The sequence below is a fragment of the Sturnus vulgaris genome, chromosome 9 (assembly GCF_052056855.1).
Source record: "Sturnus vulgaris isolate bStuVul1 chromosome 9, bStuVul1.hap1, whole genome shotgun sequence".
Classification (NCBI taxonomy): domain Eukaryota; kingdom Metazoa; phylum Chordata; class Aves; order Passeriformes; family Sturnidae; genus Sturnus; species Sturnus vulgaris.
This window is the reverse complement of record NC_142251.1, coordinates 20,873,887-20,892,188: the sequence shown is the minus strand read 5'-3', so window position 1 is coordinate 20,892,188 and position 18,302 is coordinate 20,873,887. Positions and strand designations below refer to the sequence as shown.

The window sequence follows — 18,302 nt, the reverse complement described above, 5'->3', positions numbered from 1 at the left end:
AGATTTGCGAGGGTCATTGTTTGCCAAAACACTTTCAGCTACTAGGAGATCTTCTGTTATTCTTTTCCTCTGAGACTCTTGAGTCTTAAACAGAAATCCAACTTTTTTCTTAGGATTTCCTTTTTACAAGGATCCAGCTGTCATACATTTCCCTGTGCATGAAACTGGACATAAAAAGATAAAATAGTTTTTTGGAAAACACTTTCAGCCTGTTTTTTATAGCAATAATATTTTTGTGTTTGTTTGTGTATGACTAAATGTCTTGTCTAATAACTTTCAAACCCACTGACTGATGGCAACCAAATTTGAGAGAAGGGAAGTAGTCTCAAGGACAACTGAGTTCTCAGTAGCTTTGGAAAAACAGACCCCATAAGCATTTTGACTGAAGGAAAGACAGAAGTGAAAGCTCATATTTTTGTGAGAGGTTATAAATTCCCATACCAGAAGAAAAGCTCAAATTAGAGCTTAAATCATGAGATACAAATCCGCAGAAAACCAAGCTGCATTTATTTCAGGCTTCATTGTTTCACTTTTGTTTTTAATAACATCTTATGGGATTTAGAGATCAAAAAAATTTAATCTTTTGTATTTGTCATTATTTGCACTGTTTATTTAGTTTTCACTGTCCAAATTTATTGAAATGAGATTATTTTTCTCTTTTTATATTTTGTCAACATAAAATGAAGCATCAGTTTATGGGAGGTGCAAATGGTTGTGTTTGCTGTTTAATTACTAATCTCTATCTGTTGTGTGCTTTAACAACATTATTCCACATTTTATTCGTTTTTAATACAACAACTATGACATAATCTTTCTTTGAAAATTGATTTGAAAATTCTGCAACCAGTGAGCTGTGGAAGGTACTCCCTTTGCTGCCTCTGGTCTTTGAATTAGACATGAAGAAATGATTCTGAGCTGTTGTTTGTTTGCTACAGGCATCTTGCTTCCCCTAAACATGCGATGGGATTTGACATCAGTGCTGTTTCTCCCTGCTGATACTGTGATTAAACTCCCAGATTTGAGCAGGTATTTGAACATGCCAAACAAATCCTTCACCTTTTCCAGTGTTCCCCAACCAAAGGCCACTTTCATGCCCACTTCTCTGCAACACCTTTCCTATGCTAAGAAAGGAAGCACCCTGGAGAGAAGACATGGGAACCTGTGGTAATGTGCATTTTCTGTGACTGCTCACGTTGGTGACAAATTACCAGACTATGCTCTTTTTTCTAAAATTTCCTCCACATGTTAGATCCTGTCAGGGAGGTAAGGGGGACTGTGAATTCCTGCTTTTTATTCCGTCAGGATGAGCTGTGCAAAAGTGAGCACTCTGTCAGTGGTGTGCATACTGAGAGTATCATTGTGGGTGGAGACTGTGCTCTCTGAACTGTGCTTGTAATTGTGCTAAAAATTAATCCAGATAAATTATCCCGAAACGTTGTTGTGTAATTATATATTCCAAACTGTATTTTGAAAATATTTTGCACTTGGCACAAGCATTTGTTCAAAGGCAGTAGGAACTGAGAGCAAACAAGCAGACTTTCAGGGTCTTGGAGTAACTTGCATGCCTATCATCTAAGTGACTGCCATGTCACACATCTGCTTTGTGATATGTCACTGCCTTTCTTAACATGCCACATCCTAAGCAGTGTGCTGAGTGACAGCATGTCACTGACCTCACTGTCATGCACAGTCTTGTAATACTGAAACTTTCTCAGGCAATGGATAAAAAATTGAAATTTGCTCCATGTTTGCACAGTGAGTGGTAAAAGAGTAGGGAGAAATTTTATTAAGGAAAAAATGATAATAGACTATTCCCACTTTTTGGTTGTTTTCTGTTACCAGTTAATTCTAGTCCAGTAAGCATACATTTTGCACCTGTTTGGTACAATAGTCCACCCACTGTCCTTGGGAAAGAAGCTGCCTATATTGGAGGCACTCAGGAGCTGGGAATTTTATAAATGTAAGTCAGAGTTCTGACAGATCAGCTCTGACAGGTTTAGGTGCAGTGATAGAATGCTCACACTTTACACCTTGCTTCTCAGCTGGAAGTATCCACCTGAAGAGCAAAGGCACCAGCATGGAGGTGTGATGTAGCTCATAGGCCAGTGGCAGCCAGCTGAACCTGCTTATGAAGGTAGCACTCCCAAACTGGGAACAAGCATCCCGTTTTGTAGTACTGGGGTGGAGATGGGTGGAGGAAACGCTGTAAATCACAGCAGGAAAACACCTCAGGGAAATGTGAGGTGCTGAACGGGCCAGGGGATCTGATGGAGGATGTGGGACAGGCCAAGATGCTCAGCACATTCTGTCCTCAGCCTTTCCTGATAATGCCTGCCTTCAGGAATACTGAGTCAGCTGCTGCTTCACCCCCTTACTGAAGTGGACAAGGGGTGAGAGTGCACCCTGTGAAGCTCTGCAGCTGGTTCAAGACTGGAGTCTTGGATACATCAGGTACAGAGGGACCTGGAGAGGAGCTCACAGGAGTCTCATGAAGTTCAACAAAGCAGAGCAAAGTGCTGCACTGTTAGGTAGCAGTAATCCTGTGTGGGAGGGCTGCAGGGGGGCAGCCAGCTGAAAAGAAGCTCTGCAGTGGAGCACCTTAGTGTCCTGGTGGACAAGAACATTGCCATCAGGCTCAGGGACATGAACTTTCCCCTCAGATCAACAGTGATGAAACACATCTGGTTGTGTGTCCAATTCTGGGCTCCATAGGACAAGACATACGACAGAGGAAATGAAATACGGACTCTCCAGGTAAAGGGAGGGAAAAATATTTTACAGCAGAAATTATGAAACATAGGAACACATTTTCAACAGAGCTTGTGGCGTCTCTTTCTTTAGAGGTAAATATTCAAAACCTTTTTGGACTTGGCTCTGAGCAGCTTGCTGTGGCTAGCCCTGCTCTGACCAGAGTGTTGGACTAGACAATCTTCTCAAGAGGTGCCTGGTGCAGGAGTCTGAAAGTCTGCGATTCCAAAGCTCACACGTCAGATTCCCCAGTCTCTAGACTTGAAGACAGTTGTGCTTTAAAATTTTGTTGCTGAGTTGCTTTACTTTTGTTTGATTGTCAAGAGAATACAACGTGCAAAATATACAGTACTGGGCTAGTGTTTGCTAAAGATTTGTACAACCTCGGGCTAATAAGGGTAACAAAAGTAGGCAGTGGTGCAAATCACGAGCTGGCAGTTTTACAAGGTGTCTACTGGAAAAAAATTCTTTGTAGGTATTTCTTGAACGTTTTCTTGGAATTCTGTGAGGTAAGTTTCCTTTCTTCTAATGCCTTTAGACAGATGTACAAACTGCTTTGAAACCAACCATACTGGAATTAATAGTTTCTTCAAGCCATTACAGACTTGATTATTTTTTTTTTTTGTTTTTGGACATCTCTTCTCTTAAAGACCTTTTTAAGAGATTTAACTTTGAAGCCTTTGTCCCTTTCAATGTTATTGTCTTCAGCAGCAATTTGTAACTCCCAGCATTCCCTTTCTACTGCAAATATGACTGTAAGTCTCTACATTATTCATTCTTTCTAAAGTGAGAAGGGAGAGTTGTAAACTGCTGAATTACAACCTAAAGTTGCCAAGAGGCAGGAACAACTTAAGAGCAATTTAATTGTAGATGTTTTCCTCTCCCCTTTAACTCTTTCCTCAGGGAAGGATAAACACTACAGACAGTTGAATAGTAAAGGAGCTGTTCTGGAGACTGACAAGTAGGGATAGAGAAGGTCAAAATGAACTTTGCAGCTAGGAGAACAAAAGACAGATTATCAGACCACCTTTAGAAGGGCAGATATTTAAAATTAGTACATTGAGTTACTCTGTTCAAGTTTGCTAATGTGATGGACTTAACTCATAAAAAAAAAAAATTCCATTTAACGTTGGGAAGGAGTTAAAACTGTTGCATAATTGTTAGTGGGTAAGATTCCATCAGTGCCCTACACTAGCCCAGCCAGCTCAAGACAGAATTTATGAAGGAAGCAGATCTGAGGTAAAGGTAAAAATGAAGCTCACAGGGGGCCATTATATAATCAAAGCATATGGTTTCAGGCCAGTTGATGATGTCATAGTTACACTTTTACTGATATTTATTCTTTTCTGAGAATATCATCATGAAAAGTAAGTGCTATTCTGGAACAGCCTAAAGATACTGATGAATAGGTGCTCCTCTTCTTAGGTGCTTTTTAAAATCCACTCTGTTATTTGTTTATGACCATGGGAACTTCTTGTGTGGTCCCTCACCATCATTTCCACAGTAATAACGTGGATGTAACCTGCCTCCTAACAGTGAATCTCTACCTGATGTCATCTCAAAAAAATTGTGTCATCTGGAGAACCATAGGCAGATTACATCCACAGTCAACAACAACACTGCAGTCCTGAGCTGCACATGCTGCAAACTGCAGTGCCTGACAGCAGGGAGAGCTGTTCCTGCTGACTGAAAATATTCTACTTTTTATTTAGAGGGAGGAGTGGTTGAAAGGGACTTATAGAAACACTTATTTTACCATCTTCCATAAGCTTCATGTTAAAAGCAGTACAAAACTGCAACCCTTTTACCTGGGTATCCACTACTAGAGAGGGAAAAGCCTGGAAGCCAAGAGCTTTTGCAAAAGGCATGAATAATATTAATGCTATTACCATGCTTGAAATAGAAGTGGGCATATTCTTCTGTTGTTGGCTTTGTGAGAATGCCTTATTTTCTACTACCAACATGAACACTATGTACTGCCAGCTAAGGGTGACCCTTTTTTTGTGCACACATTTCATGCTGTATCTATGAAGTGCACGGGCATTTTTGCATGACATTGCATACTGTATTTTTTGCAATTCCTGAATGTAGCTGAAAGGAGGATGTTTAAAAAGAAAATGTAATGTAGGCACCTGCAAAAAGATTTTTCTTAGGTCCTCTGCCTGAAGTGGAAGGTCTATAAACCTGCCAGCATATTAATTCACTATATGAGGTGTCTGCCATTTATAGATAATCTGTTATACCTCTTGTCCTCAGACTCTGGTAACAAAAATAAAAATATATAAAAATCAAAATATGCACAAAAGTATTAAAAAAATTATTTTTGTTCTTTCCCTTTTTGTCTAATTTAGTTGGATTCTCATATACCATTCTGTGAACTAAACAAAGTAGGAAGACAAAAAAAAAGGGCTGTTTTAAAAAAATCCCTCTCATTTTGATGACAAGTCAAATATGGGGTCATTTGTTTTGTCTGAACTACAAGGCAGTGTTAGCCTTGAGCTTGTTTCCTCTAGAGAAGAGAGATTATGTAACAGCACTAAATGGTGTTAGTCTGGACAAATAAATAAACCTGGCTCACTCATTGAAGGTAGGTAGGGACAAATATATAACAATAGCAGATAAAGGAGACTTTTCTAGGAGTGGCTGAAATTTACTTGTGGAGCCACACACTGCTGGTGTCACTTTAGCTGCCTTCTCCTTTCCTCATGAAGAAAATGCTCAGAAAGGCTGGATGTTTGCAGCCATTTGACCAAAAGCTGGAATTGTCAATACACTTTATTATAATCAACTCTGCAGTGCTCAGTGACGAGTCCTTGTGGTCCTTGCAAGTTGGAAAATGTTTTCTGAGGAGACTTGTCTTTAACCTCCTGAGTCATATGGGATTTCTCACCACCTTAATGTGGTTTCCCAGCCCTTCCCACCCCATTGTTCTGTGGCTCCATGTGTAGTTGCCTCACTGTGGCTGACATACAAACCTCTGGGGAACTTCATCTGCACTAAACCAGGGCCATGTAAGACTTAATAACAAAACCTACTGTCATTAACCACTTTAAATGACAAAATCCTGTGGTGTTCCATGGCCGTTTACTGAACACAGTCTCCACCCATAAAGAATTTTATAACTTTTAATCCTATTACTAAAGAAACATGTCATATTACTTTAACAGGCCACTCAGAGAGAAGAAATATTTTTCTTTTGATTTCACATTTCCATTCTATTGTAACTTCAAACACAAAAATTTACTTTAGTTTCTTTTCACTCCTATGACTTTACATCTTCTCTTCAGTGCCTGGAATATTCTGGTTTTTAGGCTGGGTCCTCACTCCTTGTGACATGCCATTCTTGACACTTATGGGGTAAAAAGTGCATTATGTATGTAAGTTCTTTCTTCCAAGTCTTTCTGTATGATTTAGGTTCTCCTTCTCTTACTGGTGCAAGTGAGAAGTTTTCTCAGTGTGTGTGCAGGAACCCTGTGTAAGCACATCACCCTCTAGAAGACAAATTGCAGCTGGGCCATGCTACAGCAACAAGTATGTTGTTGGGGCTAAACAAATTACCTCCAAAATCCACATCTTGAGTTTCCAAAAATTATATATTTAGGTGACTGAACGTTTATTGACAGTGTGGATTGTCTTTTTGAAGTGCCGGCTGTATTTTAAAACCAGCAGAATCTTAATCTGAAACGATACTACATAACAGTTCTGTTCATAACAGCCTTGTCAGAATTTTCTGATCCCTCTGTGCATGCATCGCTTTCATTCTGGAATATAAATAAATGTACTCTGGAGGAAAAGCACTTCCTATTGATGGCTAAGTCTATATGCATTGCTTGGGAAAGAATATTATTGTCTTAATTTTTTTCTCCAAATGGTATTACACTTCACCTCGCTTCCCCTTGTACTGGGTTTATTTATCTGTAGAGAAGTTCTCCCTATCCTGAGGGATCTGAGTAGCCTAACTTGCCTTTCTTTTAATTTCTTTTAATGTCCCTATTTCATGTCTGCATAAGGAAGAATAAAGTTCTCAAAAACTTTTGCTAGAATAACAGCATTTAAAATACTCAAGTAGTATTTCAAACCCAAGTATTGTCAGCAAGGACTATGAGAGGAGGGAGAGGAAGGGTGGATCTGTCTCCATGTGCCCTATTCATTTGGGGAAAATGTTACTTGAAAGCATTTTTCTCAAACGCTAAGTTGAAGACAAAAATTATTTTGAAGAGGAGAGTTGCTTGGTAATAATGTACAGTTTTGTGGAATAATTGATGAGCAAATACATGTATGAGACTGAAATAATTTCCATCTCACACTGTGACAGAATACAGCTTAAACTCCTTTGAGCAATGTACTGTCACTATGGGCAGGGCAGTGACCTTTACTCATAATATGAACACCTGGTTTGAGTTAGGGTTATTTGGGTGATGAGCAAGGAAGAAAGAAGAGCCACAGTTGTCTTGCAGATTTTGGGCTCAAATTCTATTCATGGTTATTTTTACAGTAATCCCTGAAATCAGTGGTGCAAGATTGATAATAAGCTAGTAAGCTTATGCTCAATTACAAATACTTCAATGTTAAAATTTCTAGAAGTTAACAAACATTCTACAATATATGTTTTAAAAATATTTTTTTTTGTCTGGCCAGTCTCAGGCTACTAAAATTCACTTAACTTTGAAATTCTTGAGTAAACACAATTTTTCAGATTGTTCATTTAGTCTCTATTTTTTCATAATACTGTTCTTTCTTTTCAGCTAGACACACCAGGCAGATATTTGTGATGAATTTATAGCACATATAATTCCAACATTGAGAACACATGAGCAGCAAAATGCACTCCCCTGACTTAGCCTATGAAAATATTAGAATTAATTGCTCACAAGAATTCTTTTCATAAGCATCTTCAGTGATGCTAAATTGTGAAACTAAAATTCTGACTGAGGTTACCAAAATACTTCAGAGGCAGGACTCTTTTGTAATGACTGCATCTTAAACCTGCAGGGAGCTAAATGTGGGGATCTATTCACCTATCAGATATTTTAAGAAAAGTATGTGTACAAATGTAAAGGACTCCTAAAATAAATTTAGAACATTTCTTTTGATTTATTTCTTGTAACAACCAGAACCTGATCTTAAAATGAAGAAATATTTCAGGAAATAGTTCTCCTCCCTTAACTTCTGTTTTTCTGGGTAAAACATTGTTATTTGTGGTGTTTATATAATTATATTCCAGTGTAATTCAAGTATGTAATGACATTTCTTAAATGAAAGCATTTAAATAACTCAGGAAATTGTTTTACTGTTCTGTTTCCTGACTTAAAACCCATTTTGTCATGTTCGTTTTATTGTTCAATCTGTCTGAGCTCATCTAGGTATATTCTACCCTATAGAGAGTAAAATGAAATATTTACTAGCTGGTCATCTCATATATGTTTATAAAAAATATGCATGTTATATTAAAACCATTCATCTATATATCTCCATACAATTATTATTTTCACCCCTTACTTAATTTTAGTTTACATAAAAAACCAGAAATCTCACTCACATAAAACCAGAATGTGATTGGACATAATAAAAAAAGAGTAATCTTAAATGACAAAGTATCAAATAATAAATGTATTGGTTATCAAATGCATTTTTTTTTAAAGAAATAATTTTAATTTTTCATGTAGTACTAATCAATTGTAAGATATGTAGAGTTTTTATTTGTATTTGGCAATAGAGTTAAACAATTTTCTCACATGTACAACCCAAAAGGATGCTTTCTTTTGTTCAATGAAATAGAATAGTTTGGTACAGAGGTGGTATTTTTTCAGCAAAGAAGGGGAGAATTTACCAGGCTTGCAGGAGAACTGAGTCTTCTTTTACCCTAAAGACCCTTCCCTGAGACAAGTGATAGGTTAACCTGTCTCATTTTTATCCAGAGCTTTTTTAATTTAGTGGATAAGATTAAAGAGCAAGCTGAATACCACAGGTGTAGCTTGGGTTTTTAATCTGCTTGACTCAAGTTAATCTAGTTCCTGAATGGGGCTACTAATAATAGAGTTCCCAAAGTAAAATAGGAAACCTAAGTACTGCAATGCTTTTATTCAGCTTTGAATAAATCAGAGGAGCATAAAATATACTGAAACAGATTAAATTTGATTCCTGCAGGAATCAGAGTTTTAGAAGTTGTAGTAGAGATGGAGATGAAGCAGTGCCCAGGGCAGGTAGACCCTGCTGGGGTGTGACAGTGCCCAGAGAAACCCCCTGGGCGCTGCTGCAGGGCCCTGGGCACCCGGCCTGAATAAACAGCTTAGTGACAGCCATGCTCCTGGCTCTCATGCAAAGAACAGACACCAGTGAGATTATGGTACTCATTTCTGTGTTATCCTGCACTGGAAAATATGTCTCTGTGCTCCAGGACAAAAATGGAGGGAGAGGCAGAAAGATATCCTGAATTAATTGCTGGTATAATAAGTAGGGCCTAATGTGGCACTACAGCATAAATTCTTGGGTGTTTTTTTTTTAAAGACACTTTAAATTTTATATATTCCAAGCCAAATTCTTTAGCCCTTAGGTGAGCAGAACTCCTGCTGTTCATGCTGAGAGGTCTGCTTAGTTAAAGAGCACAAAAGCTTCATCCTGTGTTACACTGATAGCTTTGATATTTCTGCAAGTTTTCAGATTATGTTTTTTGTGAGCTGAAGAGTCACAAACCCATCTGTGTCACCCAGGTCCTGGCATGGCACTGCAAAGGCAGCAGAGTGAGCCCTGCCCCACAGGAGGGTCTGCAAGGGGCACCCACCTATGGATTGGGATCAGCCAACAGCACCCTGGTGGGGACTGGAGTGAGAGCAGGAAAGTGTTGGAAGAGAAAGAAATGTTGTGTTGGTAGCAGCAACTGCAGGATGTAGTTCAGAGAAGGACTGGGTTTTGTGAAAGCCTTTTCTTGCCAGAAAGGAACACTAGAATGTTTAGTTCTTCTCCAACTCCAGTTTGGTCCGGGAAGCAGCAGGGCTATGAGCATTGCCTGGAAAGAGCTCTGGGCATACCAGAATTCGTGGGAAGGAGAGCCACTGCAGGTGACTGTGGTGCAGGTGGGTGCATCAGCCCTGGCCACAGAGGTCCCGCCTGAAAAACTTCTGCTGTCCCCAGAGCTAAGGCTGTGAAGTGCTGATTCTGTGAGTGCTTCCAAGTTTTTCCTAAATCATAAACTTCAGAAAGAAATGTGAACTTAATCTGTTTTTCTTCACTGGAACAAGCTGTATTTCCTAGATGTTGGCTCTAAATTTGGCAAAATAAATCCGCTGGATATGACTGTAACTGTGATAGCTCAACTTCATTTTATACACCACCGTTATCCTATTCAGGGAGACTGAACAACTTGAATTTTTAGTGTTTGCCTCAGCAGTCAATATATTCTTACATGCTTTAGTCAATACTCATTCATATGTATCTAAATATACAGTCCTTTATTTTTTTCAGTCTTTAAGTTAAGAAACTAACCTAACATGTTCTTTTAACCATGTTATTTACAGAATTTCTTTCATGAAAATTTCACGATCTGAGCAACTGTAGCAGTGAAGGGCTAAGGCACTAACAGAAACTTGAGTGTTTCTCTAATTTATTGAAGAAGATAACTGTAAGTATTTGAGAATCAATGTAAATACACATCTTTAAATAAAAATACATGTCTAAGTATCTCATGGAGTCCTAGTTTCCCTGGGTACTTGCTTTGTGGTGAACAGTAATTACTTCAGTTAAAAAGGTAGTGTGTGTGTTAATCACTTAGTGTGTTGTGGTTAAACTATCCTGCTTAGTTGATGTTTAGATAATTTTCATCAAATAAAGAAAATATTCCAGTCGTCTGTTTAGCAGCTTACGAGTGCAAAATGTGGAGTAGTTTTTAGTTTTCCATAACTTAATCCTCTTCTTAATATTCAAGAAATATAAATTCTACCACTACTATGTACTCGTCAGGTATTTGTTACAACAACCTTTGGAACTAATTTTGTACAGGTGTATTCTCATAGACTGAAAGGAAGGAAGAAGTTAAGGTGGAGATTTCAGATTATATTTCATGTAGAAGAAACTGCATAACCCCACCAGTGTAATGATGTTGCCTTTTCAAGGCTAACCCACCTCTCCTTAACTGGTAGAGATGTTTATAGATGTAGATTTTTTTGTGATCTCTGATCCTGTGAGGACTTCAAGCTTAAAAAGTGTAAATAATAATGAAAAGTATTGCATTTTTAAATTCAGATAGAAATATGATAGATAAGAAATATGGTGGTCTGCACAGCTTCTCCGAAATAGAGTAACTGGGGCCAAGAGGGCTCAGATGGCTCCCCTGTGTGATCAGTTATGATGAATTATGTTTGTATTAATGTTTCCTAACTTAAATCTTGTTAAAAAAAAAAAAAGCCATAGAAATCCAACTTAAGTATCTCAGTAGGTGCTTCTTAGAGAATAAAATCTGTTCAAGAAACAATAGATACTACTAGAGTTACTCATGCTTGAAAAATATTGCATCCTGTTTGTTAGAAAGCCCTAAGGGTAAAAAGAGTGAGTCCATCCTAGCAGCTCTGGGGAGGGAATATAGGATGACTTTTCTCCTCATTGGAAGGTAAGTTGTTCAAAACTCTCTGGTTAGTGGGGAGTCAATGAGAACCTCATCAGTTTCTGCTAAGTGCTCTCTGCTTGTCTTGCACAGGGTGGGTGGTTAGACAATACCTGACTGTCTGACTGTAGCAGATGTGATACAAGCTTCAGTGTGAAAGGAAGCAGAGTTCAAATTCCTTTTGTGTCTATGAATACAGAGCTGCTGTGAAAGTCTTTGTGAATAGAGCTTGGGCCTAATGCATGAAGACCCTTGAGGCAAGAGATGTGATGGAAAAGGGGAGGTATATAAAATACGCACCTGGGAACAATTGTTTTCACTCATCCATTTTAAGAATGGTTTCAAATCTTTGGTAAAAGTAATCCACAGCAAAAGCCACACAGTTTGGAACAAGAGACATGTAGCTGTCAATATGACTTTGCTCTGCTAATGACAAGTTCCACCTGGCTGCAGTCACTTTACTACTTTACAAAACTTTTCAACTTACTCAACGTCCCTGTCAGCTCACCCAGCTCTACAGGAGCTGTTATTACAAACTTTCAAGCTCTATTCAAAGTCCATCAATGCTTTAGAGGATCACCCTTCAAAGATAAGGAATCTCTGCAAAGGTTATTGTCCTGACCAAAGGGGCTTATGGACAGTTAGATACTACCTACAAAACATTTTTCCTTTTGGCTCTGAATATCTTGGACTGAAAATGTGAAATGAAATTAATGCAGTAAGGACTTCTCAAGTGAGACGAGGTGCAGTGCTTAGAGCTGAATCAGGGATTGATGGTCAGCCTAAACTGGATTCACCCGAATCTGATTTCTCATCTGCTTTATATCCCATGCCACCACCCATTTTCTCTTTTATCCTCCATCCATTCAGTATCTTACTAAACTCTTTGGTGTTTTCTTGCCAGCTTTAGGAGCTGATTGTGGCAGGTATGTGCTAAAGGTTTTGTAAAAATTTTCCAGTACTGGATCTTTCCTTTGGTCAGAGAACTATAAAGCTTCAAGGATCTGTGGTAAGGCTTTACTTCTGCTTTCTGCTGATCCACCTGGAACCGTCTTGCATGTGTTCTGTGGCTGTCTCTAGCAAAGTAAAAAAAAAATTCTGACTGTATTATTTTTCTGGATTTTGTATCTCATGTCTTATAGCAGAGCTAAAAACTTATTAGCAACATCCTACCACAAGAAGAATTTTAAGCATGCAGCAAAGTTTTGGTACTGTGTGCTAGGCAGAAAGCTATATTTGAAGTTGTGCATCTGTATCTCTCATGAAAGATGATTCTGGTCATTTTGCATGGTGAACTATCTACACATGTGGGCAAGTTCTGCTTCTTAGTCTGGAATCTCTAAGATGACTAAATGTCAGCTATTTTCTCTGGAGACCACAAACAAATAAAGATTTAGTACTCTGGGGCACAAGTTTGGATTGTTAGTGTCCTTGCACTAAATTCCGTTTCCTAATTTGGTGTTACCTATTGTGCTATTAAAATAAAATTAAAAAAACAGTCTTAATATTCTTCTTGTCTCTTATCTAGAGATGACAATTACTTTTAATGGAGATGCCCCAAATGACTTTATTTATGTGTATGACTAAAGCAGAAGTTTTCAATTCCATTAGACAAATGTACATCATGGAGATAGAATTTTAATTTTTAAGTTAAAAATTCAAGAATTTTTGTTGTTGTTGTTCTTTTTTGTTTGTTTGTTTATTTTTTAATTTAAAGACAACGTTTACTGAAGAGATGCCTTTTTTGTAGGGGAGGGTGGAAAAGAAAAGCCATTTATATATATCTATATCTATATCTATCAGTACTAGGTCAAGGAAAGACTTTATTTATATTGGTAACTAATATTTCTCTAATGAGAAATTACCAGGGCTTTTGTTTGAAGCTACTAGAAGGAAAACCCTCAAGATTTTGAACTACAGAAATAGCCGTGCATGTAGGTGTACTGTTACCTGACAAACAGAAGATGTAATTTTAGCATTATAACCGTTTTTCCTGTGTAATTGTTCAACCTCTAAATTGAGTTGACCTATAGTTAGTACTTGGAGTTTGTGACACTGGAAGCATGGATAATGTCTTACATTTCATTGCTTGATTTGTTTGTAATAACCGGATTTTACTTTATTTGGGGTAGTTCCAGACCTTAAATTAAAAGCTACCAAATCAGTAGCTCTGGATATAGTGGCCATACATATTTGACTTAAAAGGTTTCTTTTATTCTAGAGTGGGACTCTATGGCACCAGAATTTGACATATTGATTCTTTAGCTACCTCTGTAACCTACACGCTTGATTTCTCTGCCATTTTCAAATTGTTGTGAGGATTGCTAATGGTTAAACTATAAAAAAAACCCCAAACCTGTAATCACTGTCACTTTCTAAAAGAACAAGATTTACTTTCCACTTACTTGCCTTCATTTTGTGAGACTGTATTTTGCACAGATGAATCCTATTTTCAGAATAGTGATCTTCCTGCAAGAAAATCTAATACAAGAGAGCAACATCAAACTGACAGGAAGATTGAATGGGTAATATATGCCCTCTTCTTTTTAATGTGGGGTGTCTTTATGATACTGTGGCCTGTGGTCTACAGCTTTGACCCACATCTTTCTTTTTAGTTAACCTCCATCAAGTATTTAATATAGCTTCACATGTTTGTCATGTGAATCTGTAATTAATGCTAGTCTATTCCCCATGTTAATATGTTCACTGAAAATGATATAGAAGGAAGGGTACTTAGATCTACGGAGAATTAATTAGCATGTAATTTTCAGCATATCATCTAGTGTTAATTAGCAGTTAAACCATCTTCTAGTGCACGACCTGCTGATTTAAATACAGCATTCTGTTACAGTGGCCCTGGGGGATAATGTCTTGAAAGGGTATTCTCTTGAAAATGGAACTCCCTGTTTTTCTCTCTTTCTTTGTGCCTTAACATCAGATCTTGTCAGCGCTTTCTGCCGCACAAAAGCCCCTTTACTTAAGTGATCAGCAAGCAGCAATTTTGATATTAATCAGAAAAGATAATGATAGATTTAAGCGTGCCAAATGAATGTGCTGCCTGATGGAGGTGTGATAACTCTGTTGTTAAAGGAGGGTCACATCCTCCCTGATGGAACTCTAACTGCAGTAACTTCAGTTTTGCTATTTTTTCTTTAAACACGTAAAATTCTACCATGAGGAACTGCAGTACTGGCTAGCTGAGCCATTCAGGAACTCTCTATCTTTACATAGGTGTAGTGTATCAGCTTATATTTTTTTGTGAAGAAAACAAGTGCTATATTATATTTTAACTACCTAGCTTAATCTGCTTATATTTTGCAATTCCTCTTTTCTTAAGTTGTGAGTGATCCTTTAAGTTTTTTATTTCATCAGTGTAAAAATATCTAAAGCTCTATTTTATTGAGCACTTCCATCACCCTGAATACCTCTATTATACTGCTTTTGAGGTCTTATTTTTCTATGCAATCCAATTCCCTTGACCTCAGAAGAGTATTTATTCCTGGTATCCCTGCTTTATATTATAAAGGCTTTACCCTGGTGTGTTATCAAAGCTGTTGCTCTGAAGTGGTGAGTTTTAGTACTGTGAAATTGAACTCTTTCATGGTGATAGAGAACAACTGACCCTAGTTCTTCAACGAGTTGATGATGGATTGTAAGCTGAAACTAAGTGAGAAGTTTCTTGTGCTCCTTCTTGTACTGCTGGTGCTTTTTGGTGTGTGTGTTTTTTTTATTTTGTTGTTTTGTTTTATTTGGATTATTTTTTCTTAATATTTCCAAGGTCAAGTGTTACAGTGCAGGATGCTATTAGACTGAAAAGAAAATAGTCTCTTGAACAGAAGAGATGACTTATCCAGAAAATATCCAGCTTTTGAGTTTCCACAATGAGAAAGTATATACACCCAGTACTTGTTTTAAGAGGCAGATGTCTCAGATGGTTGCAATGAAATTTCTGCCTAAATCAAAGATGAATTGTAAATCTGTTCATTACCATTATGCAGTGCTTTTGAGGGCCAGTTAGAAAAGACTGTAGTTTTTGATTACGTGGTAACTTAATGAACCCTTCAGATCAAAAATTATTCTTCCTTGAAAGTTATTGCATTGTCCAAGAGCTGATCTCAAATTCATCAACGTATTAATTGTTTAGTTCTCCTAAAAGACTGTCACTATGGATTCATCAAGAATTTAGTGCTGATAGCTAAAGATTGCTTTTATTTGCTCTCCATGGGAAGGACTGAAACTGCATTTGATAGAATTAATTTCTGAATAAAGCTATATTACATCTGTACACCTCCTTTTGTGCTATAAAATCACTGCCTACTCAACCAGAGCAGTCTAAGCTATCAGTGGTAAGTTCAAGTACTGATATTTCCCTAACCTGTGAAACGTTCAAAGACTTTTCCCCTCAGTAGCACTGGCTAGTGCTAGTGGCCTACTGACTACTGAAACTAAGCTCAGGGTGTGGAAACCATTTCCAAAGCATTGTGTGGCTTGGTCCTTAAATGTTTCATGTAATGTTTCTGGCCTGGCTGCTGGACTCTTTAGCTGATATTAGCTGGGCAAGGGAGAGGCATCCAAAGGGGATTATCTGTGCTGTGCTGTCCTGTGGGAGCTGTTTAAGGTGGATTGGTGGGAGAATAGTCTTGTGGTTCTTTGGTCATTTATTTTTCCTCTGACAGCATTTGGGATATCACTGTTTTCAGGCATGGCATAGCAAAGGAATGGAATTGTTTCCTTTTCACTGTGATTATTGAATTTATCAAACTTTGAACATTTCAGATTCTGCATTTGTAATTTATTTTTTCTGATTACTGGAAAGGAAATCTTGGTCCTACCAATTAAAAGCATTACATACACAACCTTTAAAACAATTGTATGTGTATTTAAAGTACTTTAAATACCTTAAAATTTTTGTTTGTTCAAGGCAGTGGGGGACAATGTCTGAGACTGAGACAGACCATTCTTACTCTGGTAAGTCTCTTTCAAAATCAGAGGTAGAGAGTACTTATTTGCATATCAGTAAATGAAAATATTAAATTATCAAGCCCAGCTATATTTTATATACAATGAAGTAACACCAGTGCTAGAAATGTTCCAGTATGTTCAAATAACCTGTGCTACTTCTTCCTCAGCACAGAATTAGCTCACATTGCCAGACCCTAATGGATTTGTTTAAATCTATTCTGATTATTACACCCATCCAAAAAAAATTTGGGCTGAAGCTTGCTAAGTTTGTTCTTTCGTTTTGGTTGCCATTTTTTCTTCTGCAAAAATTTCCTGTAACTACTTCTCTCGTACAAAATAGCTGGTCGCTCTTTCCCTGGCGTTCAGAGCCTATTACAAACCCTCTGATTGCAAAATCTTGAGTTCCCACTGTCAGCACTGTTTCAATTCCCAGTTTCTAGGTCACATTAAAATACTATGGTAGTAGCTTTTATTCATCTTTCCCTGTTTAAATGTCTCATTTTATGGGCTCCTGGCATGGCATTCACACTGAAAAGTGTTACTGCTTGTATGAGTAAGTGGCACAAACAGACTTTGCAGAAGCCTGTAAGCCATAATTTGCTGAATGATGAAAAGGGAACATAGGGTAAGGTTGGTCCAATATGCTCTGTTTCTCACCAAAGGCTGAAGTGTTGAGAGGAAGAAAAGGAGATTGTTGCAAAGAAATCTTCTTTGTTGACTGCCTAGTGATCCATAAATGTTCTGTTCGCTAAAATTTAAGATTGTGGTTTTTAACACTTGGTGCTCCTTGTGTCAACAGGGGCCGTGATGAATCCTCTTGGCCTAAATAGGAATGAATTCTGTTATTTGAATGGACTGGTGTCATAATTCTACTTCTTGTGCAAAGTTTCTGATTAGTTCCTATGTAGATGGCTGTAACCAAACTAGAGTTTTCAGAAAGAATTGGAATTTGAGCATTGCATGCAGGCTTACCAAGAATCAAGAATTGCAAATTGTCACATAACAGTCCTGTGAAGATGCAGCTCAGAACCTTGGACCATCTTCTAGTCTAATACAAATCCCAATATAAGATTAATTACTTATTGCAGCAAATTTTTTATTATAGCTATATTTAGGGTACTATAAAAGTAATTTATGATACTATACAAAGATGAGGTAAATCCTGGAGAACATATGAAAGTTCAAAATATTTTTTAATAAAACCTGTAATTATTTGCCTAGCTGAACAACAAAATCTAGGCTTTTAAAAAGCATGCTTACATACTTTTTTTCTCCAGTAGAAAAAGCCACTCTCTGTGTCAGAAGGTGTTATTTCAAACGTTTAGGCAGTGTCCAAGGATGCAAGAATGGAGCCATGCCTCTTGAAACTCACTTCAAGAGCAACCAGCAGCTGGGGGAAGCTCTGCCCCAGAGGTTGCAGGGTAGGACTGGGACAAGCCCTGCCAGAGATCTGTGGTTGGGATGGTCCTTATGGGTCACTGTTGTTGAAAGCCAGGCAAGCCCTGCTATAATGAGCTTGCTTCCAAAGCCAGGGCTGGTGCTGTTGCTCTGGAGTGCATGAGCATGGTTTCCCAAAATGGTTGATGTGTTCCTACTCCCTTCTGTACCAGAGAACATCAGCTCAGCAGCTGATTGACAAATGTAAAACTCCTAATCTTGATTTGAAGTCTGCACCTTTTAGATTTGTTTGTGCTATTTCTGATTTAAATTGGGATTGGTGTGAGAAGCTGCATCTACAATGAAGAACACACTTCTATTTCTGGTCCGTTTCACACAAGGCTTCCGCTTGGATGGAAGCAGGTCACATTTCATCCCAAAGCTATTGAAATGACAGCTACAAATTCTGTAAAAAGTTTATAACAAGTCTGCTGACAGATACTCAAATAAGGAGTATTGGAGACCAGCAATAGAATGTTCATAACGGCCCTCATTGTACAAATCTTGATTGGGTACAAATTCTACCAAGCTTCCTTCCTGATGCTAGCAAATACTTTAA

The 18,302-nt window shown here is 37.9% G+C and overlaps 1 long non-coding RNA gene across 7 annotated transcripts in view; it reads left to right on the top strand.

Annotated features, from left to right (window-relative positions):
- LOC106858582 (uncharacterized) overlaps positions 1-18,302 on the top strand; it is a 276,548-nt gene that overhangs the window by 121,922 nt on the left and 136,324 nt on the right. For 3 of the 7 annotated variants that reach the window (XR_015805487.1, XR_015805481.1, XR_015805483.1), the window contains exons 6-9: positions 936-1,026; positions 10,263-10,366; positions 12,249-12,353; positions 16,266-16,312. This is a non-coding gene — a long non-coding RNA (uncharacterized LOC106858582). The remainder of the gene's footprint in view (positions 1-935; positions 1,027-10,262; positions 10,367-12,248; positions 12,354-16,265; positions 16,313-18,302) is intronic. The other 4 variants (XR_015805484.1, XR_015805486.1, XR_015805482.1 and 1 more) reach the window with 2 other exon arrangements.